Consider the following 12,706-nt stretch of genomic DNA (forward strand, 5'->3'; position numbering starts at 1 on the left):
AACTCTCAGCTACTCTTCGATACTATGTCTGCCGGCACGTCACCAGACTTTGCACCATGATGACAATAGGTCAAACTTCTGAACTATAAGCCAGTCCCAATTAAATGTTTTCCTTTGTAAGAGTTGCCATGGTCATGTGTCTCTTTACAGTAATAGAATATTGACTAAGACAAATAATAACCACCTTTCTGAAAAGTAAATGGTATGTACCTTTCATCATCTTACTCCATCCTCATAGTGCTGGGAGTAAATAACACCTGTGCTCTGCAGGGGAGGAAACCACCATTTCAAGACATTAAATAATTTGTTCAAAGTCACATGATGACAAGTGTCACTATACCACCTCATCTAAATGCCAAAGTTTATTTTAGAGTGAGGTGCAACTGATTCTTTTTTATGAGCGATAGGCAACAAAAGATGCCACACTGGAACTTCCTAAAGGTGGCTCCTGTTACCCTATGACTAAGGCATCACAACTTAGAAAACAAAACATAGATGCAATGGAGCACTGTTAGCACAGAAGCCCCTCCTCTCACTTACTGGAAAAGCTTGGAAAGCTAGGACTTACCACTGGAGGGAGCTATGGCTTTAAATGTAAATTCTAGGCACATGTTATACTTGTAAAGCAGTGGGTTAGCAAATGTCCCAGAAAGGGACATATGGTAACATGATTGACTTGGTGTATCGTAAGGTCTCTCTGTCACTGCTGTTCAACACTGCCATACCATTGTTACAAGAAAGCAGTCACAGGCAATATGTGAATGGTGAGCCCTGCTATACCCATTTACAGCCTGGAAGAGACATCATAAGGTATTTTATAAAAAGCACCCCAGTTTGGTTTTATCTAATAAGGTTCCATAATCACATTGGTGTAATGGGTTTTTAGACCAACAGCAGAGATACGTTCTATTCTCATCATATCTCTTCAGGGACAAATGCTGTTCATAGGAGACATCACCGCTGCAGTTAAATGTGACTATTTAATCAAGGTAGAATCTGGTAGATTTCTCTGCAGAGCTACTCTTTCCCATTTTTATATTTTATTAATTAGAAGTTGAGTACTAAGTCCAGACCACACAGGATGATAATTATGCAGTACTCCCAAGAGGAAGGAACTAAATTCTACAAGAAATTAATGTGATTTTGATTAAATCACAATTTGTGTTATTTAGGTTACAATTGGGTATTGTTGTTATATATTTGAATTATGCCCTTTGAATTGTTTCCACTATAGCCATTAGGAATTTTTGTATGTTAGCCTGTTCATATATATATATATATATATATATATATATGCCTTCAACATCATCCTCCCCAACAAGGCATTACAAATGTAAACCACATGTCTATCTATTGTTTTAGACACCTGTGTTTTCTCTTATTACAATATGCTACAAGTGCAGCTGCTTGCCTGCAACACCCTAGAGCCAGTCATTTCTGCAAAGACGACTGGTTTTCCCATTGACAAATGGTATTTGAAACTAAGATCTAGATGCCATAGTGCTTCTGGGTATTCTCAGGTGCTGTTAGGTCCTTTCAGGAAAGCAATTAGACTTAATATACTAGCCTATATGTGTACACATATGATAACACTAAAGAAATTAATGCATTAATAGTTTCCATTAAGGAAAATAATTTAAGGCCTTAAGTTAATATCTAGTATAGACATAGTTACTTCAAAGGAGTCTTTGCTATAGCAGAATTCTGTTCTTGTTTTTACAGGAAAACAGAAAAAACCTATCATCAAACAGCCAAAAGACAATGAACATGTAGGTGCCTACAGAAGAGAAGACAGCTCTTCAGAAACAATCACTTAAGGAAACAAAATCTGATATATGCAGTCTTTGAACTTTCCGGAAAGAAGATGGAGCCCCACATCATCGTTTCCACTTGACTCAACCTGATGCATCGGAACTACAAACATCACCCTAAAACCAGTTTGAGACTGTTTTGCTCGAGACAACTCATGACTAGCTAGCTGTAATGGTGCACCTTTTTATTACACGCTGGCCAGTTTCAAATAGAACTACAGTCAAGAATTTTCTGCCACACAGTGACTAACTACATATGTCACAGCCAGTTCTGTTGAGAAATTTGGTTGCTAAAAATTTTCTTCCTACAGGATCCATTGGAGCAATCATCGTCCCATTTCAGCAGGAAGTAATCTTAATATGACTACGCCCCCTTTCCCTACCCTTGGAATTTTGGGATAATAGTCATCGTCTTTGGGTTGGTTTTAGTTATTTGGGATTGGGTGATGCTTACACTCGGGTTTATCTTTTAGACAGGAATAGGGAATGGTTGGTAAAGGTATGGTTTAGATGGGATATAGGTAGATTAGCCTATTTTCTTGAGAATTTGAGTAAGAATGAGATAGTATTTTACAGCTTACATTGTTGTGTATTCTTATGTGGTAAGCTATGTAAAATTAAGTTTATATTTTGTTATATTGTGTTAAATGTTTCCACTTATAATATTTTATGCACATTATTTTTTACCATATTCTATGTATGTATACTTTTCCTGTATTCAAGACATTTTGTATATTGATACAATTTGGGATATTTATCTTGCTGCCCTTTATAGTTATACCTCTTGTCTTGACACTTATACTCTACCTCTATTTTAGGGATTTACATGTAGGTATATGTAAATAGTTATATTGTTTAAGTATTTGTTCCTGCTTTACTCAGGAAAGTTTTAATCAGTCTTCTTAGCTAAGTTCCCGAGTATTACAGATTATCTTCACTCACATTTCCTGTACCTATGAGATTAGTCAAATATAGATGCTTAATCTTCAATCACTTCATAGACATGCAGAACATGGCATTTAAATGTTTTAATATTAGTACTCCGTTGACATGAGACACTGTTGCTCCTGACAGCACCGTGCACTTTCCCGAAAATATGTTGGACACTGTTGTTGCTCCTGCTGGAGTTCAATCTCGCCTCAGCTAATGGCCTGTTGGGCATAGAATTGCCCCCACCTTGACCACTGATTTGGACATGCAGTCCTATGTGCTTGCAGGAGACAAATATAGAAGACTGCTTGACCTTGCCAAGTCAGGGTAAGACAGCCATTCTATTTCCCTGCTGTTGTTGTGGTCTGTCAAGTTCTCTTGGCCTTAGCCAAATCTGGGTGTACCAACGTCGCTGTGAGACCTAGGGTGACTGTTCAGGTGGCTTGCTGTTTCTGTCCTTGCTGCACCTTTTGGAAGTTGTCCATCTGCATTTCCTGTCTACTCTAGTATTGTTAATTTCCTTCTCAGGTCTTGATGAGGTTGAAGATTAAACTATCACAACTATTATTCTCTCTTCCTAGTTAGATATATTAGGTACTAGACTTACGTTTTCCAGCTTAGGACAACTCTATTGTAAACTCCATTATGCCCTCACCCTAGGACTAGATATGTAGGTCATTTTGTTCTCGATTTTCCTTTTCTTAGAGCACACTTGTTATTCACTGTTTTGTATATAGTTTTGTATTAAGCCTAAATCTTTTCTTTAGACTAAAAGGGGAATTGTAGTGACATAGTCCTTTTGTAGCACTGACCACGCCCATTGGGGGGTGGAGCGATGGGCGGAGGTGACCTGAGGAAGGAGGTCGGAGGGGGCCAGGAAGGTGCTCTCTCTTTCTGGCGTGACTCGGACAGGAGAGGATCGGGTTGAATTTCCTGGTGTTCATTTGTCTAGGTTGTAAGTTATTTCTCCCTGAATAAACATCTATTCAGCCTATTTGTTTATCCTGATCCTTATTTACCGCAATAAATATGATTCATTAAGCATAAGGAATCATCCAGGTGAAAGGACACAGAGGGAGCATTCAGATTAAGGAACATCCTGGAAGAACACAGGGAGAGGAAAAAAATGATTGCAAAGAGACAAACACAAGAGCAGGCCTGCAAGCCTGGAACAAAGTACAGATTGTTGTGGACACAGAGGGATGCTACTGGAGACTTTCTAGTTCCACAGAAGAGAATATTCTTCTTCACATAGAGATGAGGGCCCACGTGAAAAGGTGTTCTTCTACCTCCTCAGCATCCCTATCTCCTTCCACCTACAAACGTTTCTCCTCTGATATGAATCTATAGGAATCATTGCAGCATCCCACATCACTCTGGTCCATCCCAGCATCTTTTTCATCAGTCTTTGGATCTCACCAAGACCAGATCTACAAAGAAGACTCACATTCACTGCCAGGTGCAGTGCATCCTGAGCTTGTTGTGTGCTCTACCAAAAGGAGCTGCAACCTATCTGGTAGTACAATCCCCAAATTGCTGTAGACTAGGCTATTGAATCATCCATAGACTTCGCCAGCATTGAAGTGTGATGGCCATCAGAGTCTAACCAGAAAGCCAGGCATGATGAGCACACCTGTAATCCTAGTGCTCAGGAGGCTGAAGCAAAAAGATAGGAAGTTTGAGATTAGCCTGGGCTGTGGAGCAAGACCTTATCATTATTTAAAAAAAAAAAGAAAAAAAAAAAAAAGAAAGAAAGAAAGAAAGCTCAGTTGGGATCAAACAAAGCCAATGTTGCAGCATTATCTAACAAACACTTAAGGAAACTTTTTTTCCTGCACTTTTTTTCCATCTTACACTCTACCTAAATAAAGTGGAGACAACCTAGTGAAGTGGGAAGTGGGAGGCTCAGTGGAAGAATTGCTTCTGTCAGAATGGCCTATGGCCGAGTCTCTGAGAAACTGTCTGCACTGTGGCCAGCACCATTCCTAGGGCCTTGGTTGTATAAGCAACATTCCTCCATAGTATGGTTTTATGTCCTGCTTGAGCTTCTGCCCTGGCTCCCTCAGGGATGGACTGTTAACCTGAAAGTATGAGCCAAACAAACCCTTTCCTTCCCACATTGGTTTTGGTCAGAAATTTTGTATTACAACAACAGAAATCTAACTAGAATTCCCCTAAATTGGAAAATTTGGAAGACATGAATCAACTTCTGGACGTATATATAACCTATCAAAATTGAACCACTAGTTCATAGAAAATATAACTATTGAAACAAGCAATAAATGAATTTAATTGGTAAATCTTCAAACAAAGAAAAGCCCAGGGTCAGATGATGCTGTTCTAAACCTCCAGAAACTCTCAAAGGAATTAATCTCAGTTATTCTCAACTGATGTGCAAATTTTTTCTACAAAATACTAAGAAATACAGGAGTACACACACAAAAGCACATTGTAAATCATGATCATGTAGGGTTTATCGAAAGGTTGTACAGATGATTTAACATATGAAAACTGATGTACATAACACATTACATCAAAAGAATAAAGGACAGAAACCATAGTATTATCTCAGCAGCAGAAGAGAATAACACTTAGAAATTAGGAACACCAGGGATAATTTGACCTTCTTTTCTTTTGTGGTGATTCTATTTTGGAAAGGTCCAGAATCTGAAATTCTGCAAATTTTCATCTTTACTAACACAGCATATCTGAAGCATACACTGTCAGAGTAGCCTAAATGCAGCTAGGAGGAGGAAGGGAAGTGTTCAGGCTGTCAGATTGAGCAAAGAAACCATCCTGACCCTGACTCAAGCTACGGACTCTATGTACCTGGGTTCCACACAACAGTAGATGGAGGGGGGATTGTTTATGTTAGTCATAGCAGTCATCCACAGAGGCAAGCCTATATCTCTGTGTGTGTGTGTATACATGTATTGTTAAAGGAATTCTTAAAGCTTTATTTGTGGGTTATAAGACAATATACCAAAACCATAAAAATCTACAAATATTCACAAAACTAAGAATTTGCTATCAGTACTGATACTTTGATTATTTTTCTGATCTTTGACATCTATCTGTGTAGCCAGACTGGCCTCCAATTCATGTCTCTGCCTTCAAAGTGCTAGGTATGTGTCACCATGCTTGACCCACTATAATCTAATGTATAATCTAATAGGAAAAACTTTTTTTAAAAAAGTCTCTTAAGAATTTCTTGACTGCTGGGAGCTTGCACAGGACCCAACTAGGCCCTCTGCATGTGGGTGACATTGTGTGTCTTGGTCTGCTTGTGGGGCCCTGGCAGTGGGGCTTTTTGGATCCCATTCCCTATGGTATGATACTTTGCTCAGTCTGGGTGGAGGAGGGAGGGGTTTGCTCCTGACTCAACTTGATGTACCAAGCTTAGTTGACTGCCCATGGGAGGCTTTACCCTTCCTGGGAAGTGGATGTGGGGTAGGGGTAGGAGGTGGAGGGGAGAGGGAAGAGGAGAAAGGAGGAACTGTGGCTGATATGTCAAATGAATAAAAATTTTAAAATGAAAAAAAGACATGACAAAGGACAAGGTAAAATCTCTCAAAAAGAATAGAAAAAAAATGAAGAGTTTTGAAAGGAGCTCAAGTATTGGCTTGTCCAAATGGATTTCACTCTCTTCTGGATGCTATGAAATGTTTCAGAAAGATATGAAAGCATGGATTTATGACCCTACAACTTTCATAAAACTAGTATACTAATAAGCCCACAGAACCCTTTATCTCAGATGAAAACCAAAAAACATAATACTTACAAAAACTGAGGTAACCTTGGAATAGTGCTGTGATTTGAGTCTGGAAAACAAAGGTTGATTGTTTGCATTGGGAGTGTATATACATTAATATATAAAGAAAGGTTGATTGCATTGGGAGTGTGCATACATTAATATATAAAGGATGATTTGTACCAGGAGTATGTATATATTAATATATAAAGAAAGGTTAGAAAGGTTAATTATTTGTGTTCAGTGTATGTATACATTAATACTTAAAGAAAGGTTGATTACTTGTGATTAGGGTGTGTATGCATTAATATATAAGGAAAGGTTATTTGCATTGGGAGTGTATATACATTAACATATAGGCACTGAACTTTATCTTATGCACATGAAGTATGAGAGCCAGTCAGATGATAATGATGCTTGTCACATGCAAGAACTTGCACTGAAGGCTTTTAGGGTGTCCTTCAATAAAATGGAAGTCACTCCCCACAGGGTATTTTATATTAAAGATCCTGAGATTAAGTTTCGGGTTATAGTGTACTAAATTTGCAAATGGGTTTCAACTCCCCTGTCGATACTAATTGATTGATAGTGGTTTCTAGGAGCACTTAGTGAAAAAGACTGTGATATAATTTACTTTTCTTGTGGCTGTGATAAGATACCCAAGAAAGCAACTGAAGGGAATTGTGGCTTGCTGTGTCATACAGTTTGAGAGGCTATAGTCCATCGTGGCTGGGATGGAGAGGCTGTTACGTTGCATCCACAGTGAAGAAGCACAATGATAAATGCTCATCCTTCACTTGCTTTCTCCTTTCTATGCAGTGCAATGCCTCAGACCATGGAACAGTGACTTGGACCAGTAGGTTGTTCTTCAGTGACAAAGTCCTGAGGGGGGTGGTGGCCAGGAGATGAGAAGATAAAGATGAAAGAAAATTTGGGGTTAATGGGTCTTGTATGAGCTATGTCTTATGACAAAGAAGTTTATTATGAAAAGTAGCATCTAATAACTTTTTGCAGTAGGAAATAGAGCCAAGATCAGCAGAAAGTTAAATCAAGCAATAGTGGCAAAAAAAAAAAAAAAAAGACCACAGTATACCTCAGACACAGTCACAGCCTTTCAGGAGAGAAAGCTGGGTTCACAGGAATCAAAAACCTTAACTCCTTTGAGGCTTAGGCTCAAGGCCCAGACGGGATCTAGTCTGGTCTGTGCCTTTGGTAAGGCCAAAAATCTAGGTTCCCTTTGTCTTCATCAGGACTTCTAAGAAAGTCTTGAATTGGTCTGGCTATCAACAAAATGTTATCAGTCCCACTTGTTTGGGTCTTCTGACCTTAGTCTACTCCATCCAGAAACTCTTCCACAAATACACCCAATTACCTGTTTCTTAGGTAATCCTAGAACCTGGCAAAGTTACAATAAGCATTAACCATGGCAACTGTGAAGACAAAAGTAACCTTACTGCAAAGATCATGAATATCTGTGTTTAGGGTGGAGTCAAAGACTTAGCAAATCCTCAATGGTGAACAACTGCCTTTGGATTTGGGAAAAGAGACCCAAGATTGTAACAGTCGCTTAGTCATCTATTCATCTTCTTATTAAAAAAGTAATGAAAGTGTAAGGAAAAGGATAAATTGTGACAATGTACAGTAATATCAAATGAGAAGACAAGAGCACTACTGTATTCAAGTCATGAAACTTCAGCACATTTGAAAGTTCACTGAATTCCATTTCATATAAGTTAAAAGCTGTAAAATATAAGCATGTCATATGAGTAAGATAAGATACAACATTTTCATATAAAAATATAGAAGTGGAGCTAGAACTCATGGGTGTTAATCCTAGGCCTGCTATTGAGTAGCCTGTTGACTCTCTGTCGTTTAATTAAACTGACTACTTCAATGCTGTTATTTGGCAATTTGGATTAAAAAATGTGATATAGCTTTCATCTTATATACCCTCATAGGTCACTGTGGACAAGGTTTGGTTTCTAACATTGCATGGAACCTGCCAGTAGGTTTATGGTTTATTAGGCGGGTGCCATGGGAGATTTCATTTCCCAGTTATGAAGTGAACATATATGTTCATATATGTGTCTGCAGGACACTGTTTCTTCATCTTTACCCATCTGCTCTGGCTTTTATCATGTTTCTGTCTCTGCATTTGTATAGCTCTCTGAGCTCCACCACAAACTCCAACTTTGACGTGCTGAAAGCAAGGGAGCCAAACAAGTGTGCAAAAAACAAAACAAAACAAACAAACAAACAAACAAACAAACCCAACCTTTAAAACTGTGTGCCCAAAACAGCCCTTTTCTTTAAAAAAATTTATTTTTAAAATTTCTTTTATTTATATCACGTGTTTGTTACAGTGACGGAAAGCTGTTTCCTGAGTCTTTCTAAAATTAGGTGTTGTGGCAATCCTTCACTTCTTGGCCTTGCTCCAAGTCCTTGGAGGCCTGCACTGAAAATTGCAAGAGCTCAGCTCTCTTTACCCTCTGACTAACCAACTTGGTCTCTGTCCTCAGACTTCCTGTTCAGTTCTGCAAACAAAAAGTCACTTTTCTAAGGGCTGAAGGTAGCACTTACAGATCTCATCGAACAAGAAGTCAAGCTGGTACCTAACTAGAGCCTTCATCCCTACTTAATAGTATTTACAGTACTGGAAAGTATTCTATATGCTACCAGAGGAGAAAGATACCAACCCGGTTATAAACTGTATGATCCACAATGGTGTCCTGCCTGCAAGACACTATGTAATAGTGGCACAAAGTTTGTGGTAGTAACCAACCAATATCTGATTGGAATTAAGGCTCAGTCTATCATATGAAACTCATGCCTGATACAGCCAAGAACTTGAGACTAGATAGGCTATAGTCCTAGAGGAAAACTAAGTATTACTCTTTTGCTAAAGGAACATAGAAAGTGACTTCCAATGATATCCTGGTATATTCATAGATCAGTGTCTCACTCAGCCACTGTCAGGGAAGCTTCTGTTTGTAGACACAACAGGACATTATTCAGAGAGCGAGAGACTTTGAAACACTCAGTTCCAAATGGGATGTCTTAATCAAACCCCACCTCTCCAGGCTCAGGGAGCTATTCAAATGCGGAGGCAGAAAGATGATAAAAGCCAGAGCAGATGGGTAAATTAGAAGAAACAGTGTTCTGCAGACACAGCAGATGGATGTTCATACAACCTCACCGAACCTGTGGCAGCACACATAGGGATTGCAGAGGTTCAAGCCAGGTAGGGTTCAAGTATTAGGACAGGGAAGTAGACATGAGTTCTAGTCTAGTACCAAGAAGCTATGTACAAATGACAACAACTTACAAAGAAAAAAAAAATCAACTTTTTCTAATGTAATCTCACTGAGTATAAAAACACTTAAGGGTAGGCCCCAAGCTTAGGAGTAGACAAACAACACAAAATAAACTCAGTGGTTTTATTGTTTGTTTTGGTTTGGTTTGGTTTTTCATATTGCTTTGTTTAGGATTTTTTTTTCTCCCCAGTGTTTTGTTTGAACATTATGGTTTCTGATTTTGTGTTTTTATAGGTTTTGTTGTGTGTTTCTTGTCCACTTTCTTTTTTATTCTGATTTGTTCTTTTTATTTGCGTGTTTGCTTTTTAAAGAGAGTGAGAATGAAGGTGTGGAGTTGGATGGGTAAGGACTTGAGGGGGGATCTGGGAGACGATAAAGGAGCTGAAACCATATTCGGAATATATTGTATGAAGAAAATATTTTTAATATAAAAAGTCACTTCTCTCCACTGTTTCATTGCTAAGGTCTCACTCTGGCTTCTCACTTCCTGCCTACAGTGCTATATAGGTTGTTTCCTGTGTGCCTGCTCACTCCAAGCTCCAAGAGCACAGTTTTCTCTACTTTCTAACGAAGCTACCCCTTGGTGCCTGAGGATAGCTTGCTGCTTTTATAAATTCCATTTATATTTCTATTCATAATGCCTCCATTCCGTTTGCATCAAGCCCAATGTGTGGGTGCATTCTCTGTCTTTCCAAGGCTCTTACTGCTATAATGAACATTAATTTAAGGAGAAAGCTATCAGTGCCAGTTGATTCTCTCTTTTAGGACAAGCACAGAGTCAAGAACTTTTGTGGGAGAGTTTTAGTAAATGCCAGTACATCTAATGAAAGGAATATCAGCTAGGTAAAAGAACCTGAAATACAGCACTCAGCTACTTCCCATTACACCTCCTCGGTTTTCCAACTTAGCATACAAACAGAAGAGAGACAGCCAGAGTACACTGTCCTCATTAGCTCCTGATCAAGAATAAACATTCAGGCGTTTGTGAGAAGGTTAAAATACTATTTAGAAGGTTAAAATACTATTTAGGTCAGTATAAAATCTAAAGTAAGGAGCAAGTATGTGGTTTTTGTTCCATTCCATTTTATGTATTAATGCATGGGGTTAGAGTGGGCATGGTTAAGTATAGTTCACTCACACTGTAATGGTTAATTTCACTCTTAGAAACATCTAGGAAACACACAATCTGGGCTTGTCAGTGATGGAGTTTCCAGAGAGAATTAACTAAGGCTTGGGGCCTGGATGGAGAGCTAATATTCATCTCTTTGCCTCAGAACTGGAGACAAAGTGTGGTCAGTTGCTTCCTTCATGTCACCACAACCACAGCTACTCTGTTATTTTTGCAGTGGTGGGCTCTTTATCCCAAACTTTGAGCCAACATAAACTTTTCAGTCCGTAAGTTGTTTTTTGGAAGGTATTTGTTTCAGCAACTAGAAAAGCAACAAATATATATGTATATGTATAACCATTTTTGGGATGATTAATAATTTTCAAATACTTGAGAGACTATGGTAGGAGTATCGCAAGTTTAAGTCCTGCCTGAGCTGCACCCTGGACAATTTAGTGAAACTCTATCACAAAATAAGAAAGGGGAAGTCTGAGGTATGTTTCTGAAGCTGCTAGCTCAATCCCAGTGCCACCAAAGAATGATCAAGTTCACATGGTACTGTTCTTTGGCTTAGGAATGTCCCTCAAAGACATGTGTCTTTATCCTACTGGCAGGGAGTGCAAAATTTAAGAGGTGCACTAAATGGGAGAGTTTAGGCACTGGGAGTGAGTCCTTGAAAGTGATTATTCTAGTCTGTTCAACCTTCTCCAGTCATGCTATGAGCTGAAGTGGCTGGTTTCTACCACGCAATGCTGGATCACCGCACGTCCCTGGACAACGCAGTCAGCTAACCCTAAGCTGTAGCCTACAAGACTAAACCAAAGCAAGCCTTGTACTTCATGAGCTGATCATCTCCATTTGTTTCAAAAGAAGGAAAGCTACAGCAATTGGTAACCAAAAAATTTCTCTATTGGCGTTGAAGTTACTGTGTTTAGATAATTTGCCCAGCTTCCCTTGGGAGAATAGTCTAGCTATTATGAGGGTCAGGAAGGAACCACGTTTTCAAATCCTTTTATCAATAAAGCCTTCTTTTGTCTCCTTTATTGTAAGTATTTTTTCTAGGACACCAGAGGTGCACTGAGATCTTTTGTGCACAAGTTGTTCCTATAATCAAACATAAAATAACCACAGTGTAGGGGAGAATGTAAGAAGTAAACAATTTATAATGTATGTTTTATCCCCTGCTCTCTTCCAATCTCATCCTGATTTGATTTTTAAAGTGGAGATTGCTCTAGTATGACCATTTGAACCAATGAAATAAAGAAGCAAAGATGAAAATTTAATAACGGAGTTTGAATTGCTTACAAATTTTGACATGATCAGCTTGATTACTCTTCATGTTCACTCGAGTGTTTTGTATTTCAGAGGAAACTTTTCTTCAAATTATTCGTATGTTCCAGATGTGACCTACTTTCATTCTGGGAACGAATACTGAGCATGCCACCAGCAAGTCCAGCAGGCGTGGTTATTCAGGAGCTATTTATGTGGCATGCCTATGGGAACCAAATATGCAAACTCAGATGGCCAGTGAAGCCTTTACTGAGATTCTACTAGGTATTGAGTGATATTTCAGGTTCCCAAATTGCAAAGACAAAGACCACATACTAATGTTTGAGTAGTTCTTGAACTAATTTAAAAGAAAGACAATAAGATAGTCTCAGGGAAAAAAAAACAAGTGCAAAAATAAAACCACAGCAAATTATGATCAATAATAGAAACCAGAGAAAGACAAAGAAGCACTCCATTCAATATAGACATTTGCTTAGTCCATTTAGTTCATAAAGAGTTCTGG

This window comes from Phodopus roborovskii, unplaced genomic scaffold (genome assembly GCF_943737965.1).
Source record: "Phodopus roborovskii unplaced genomic scaffold, PHOROB, whole genome shotgun sequence".
NCBI lineage: Eukaryota > Metazoa > Chordata > Mammalia > Rodentia > Cricetidae > Phodopus > Phodopus roborovskii.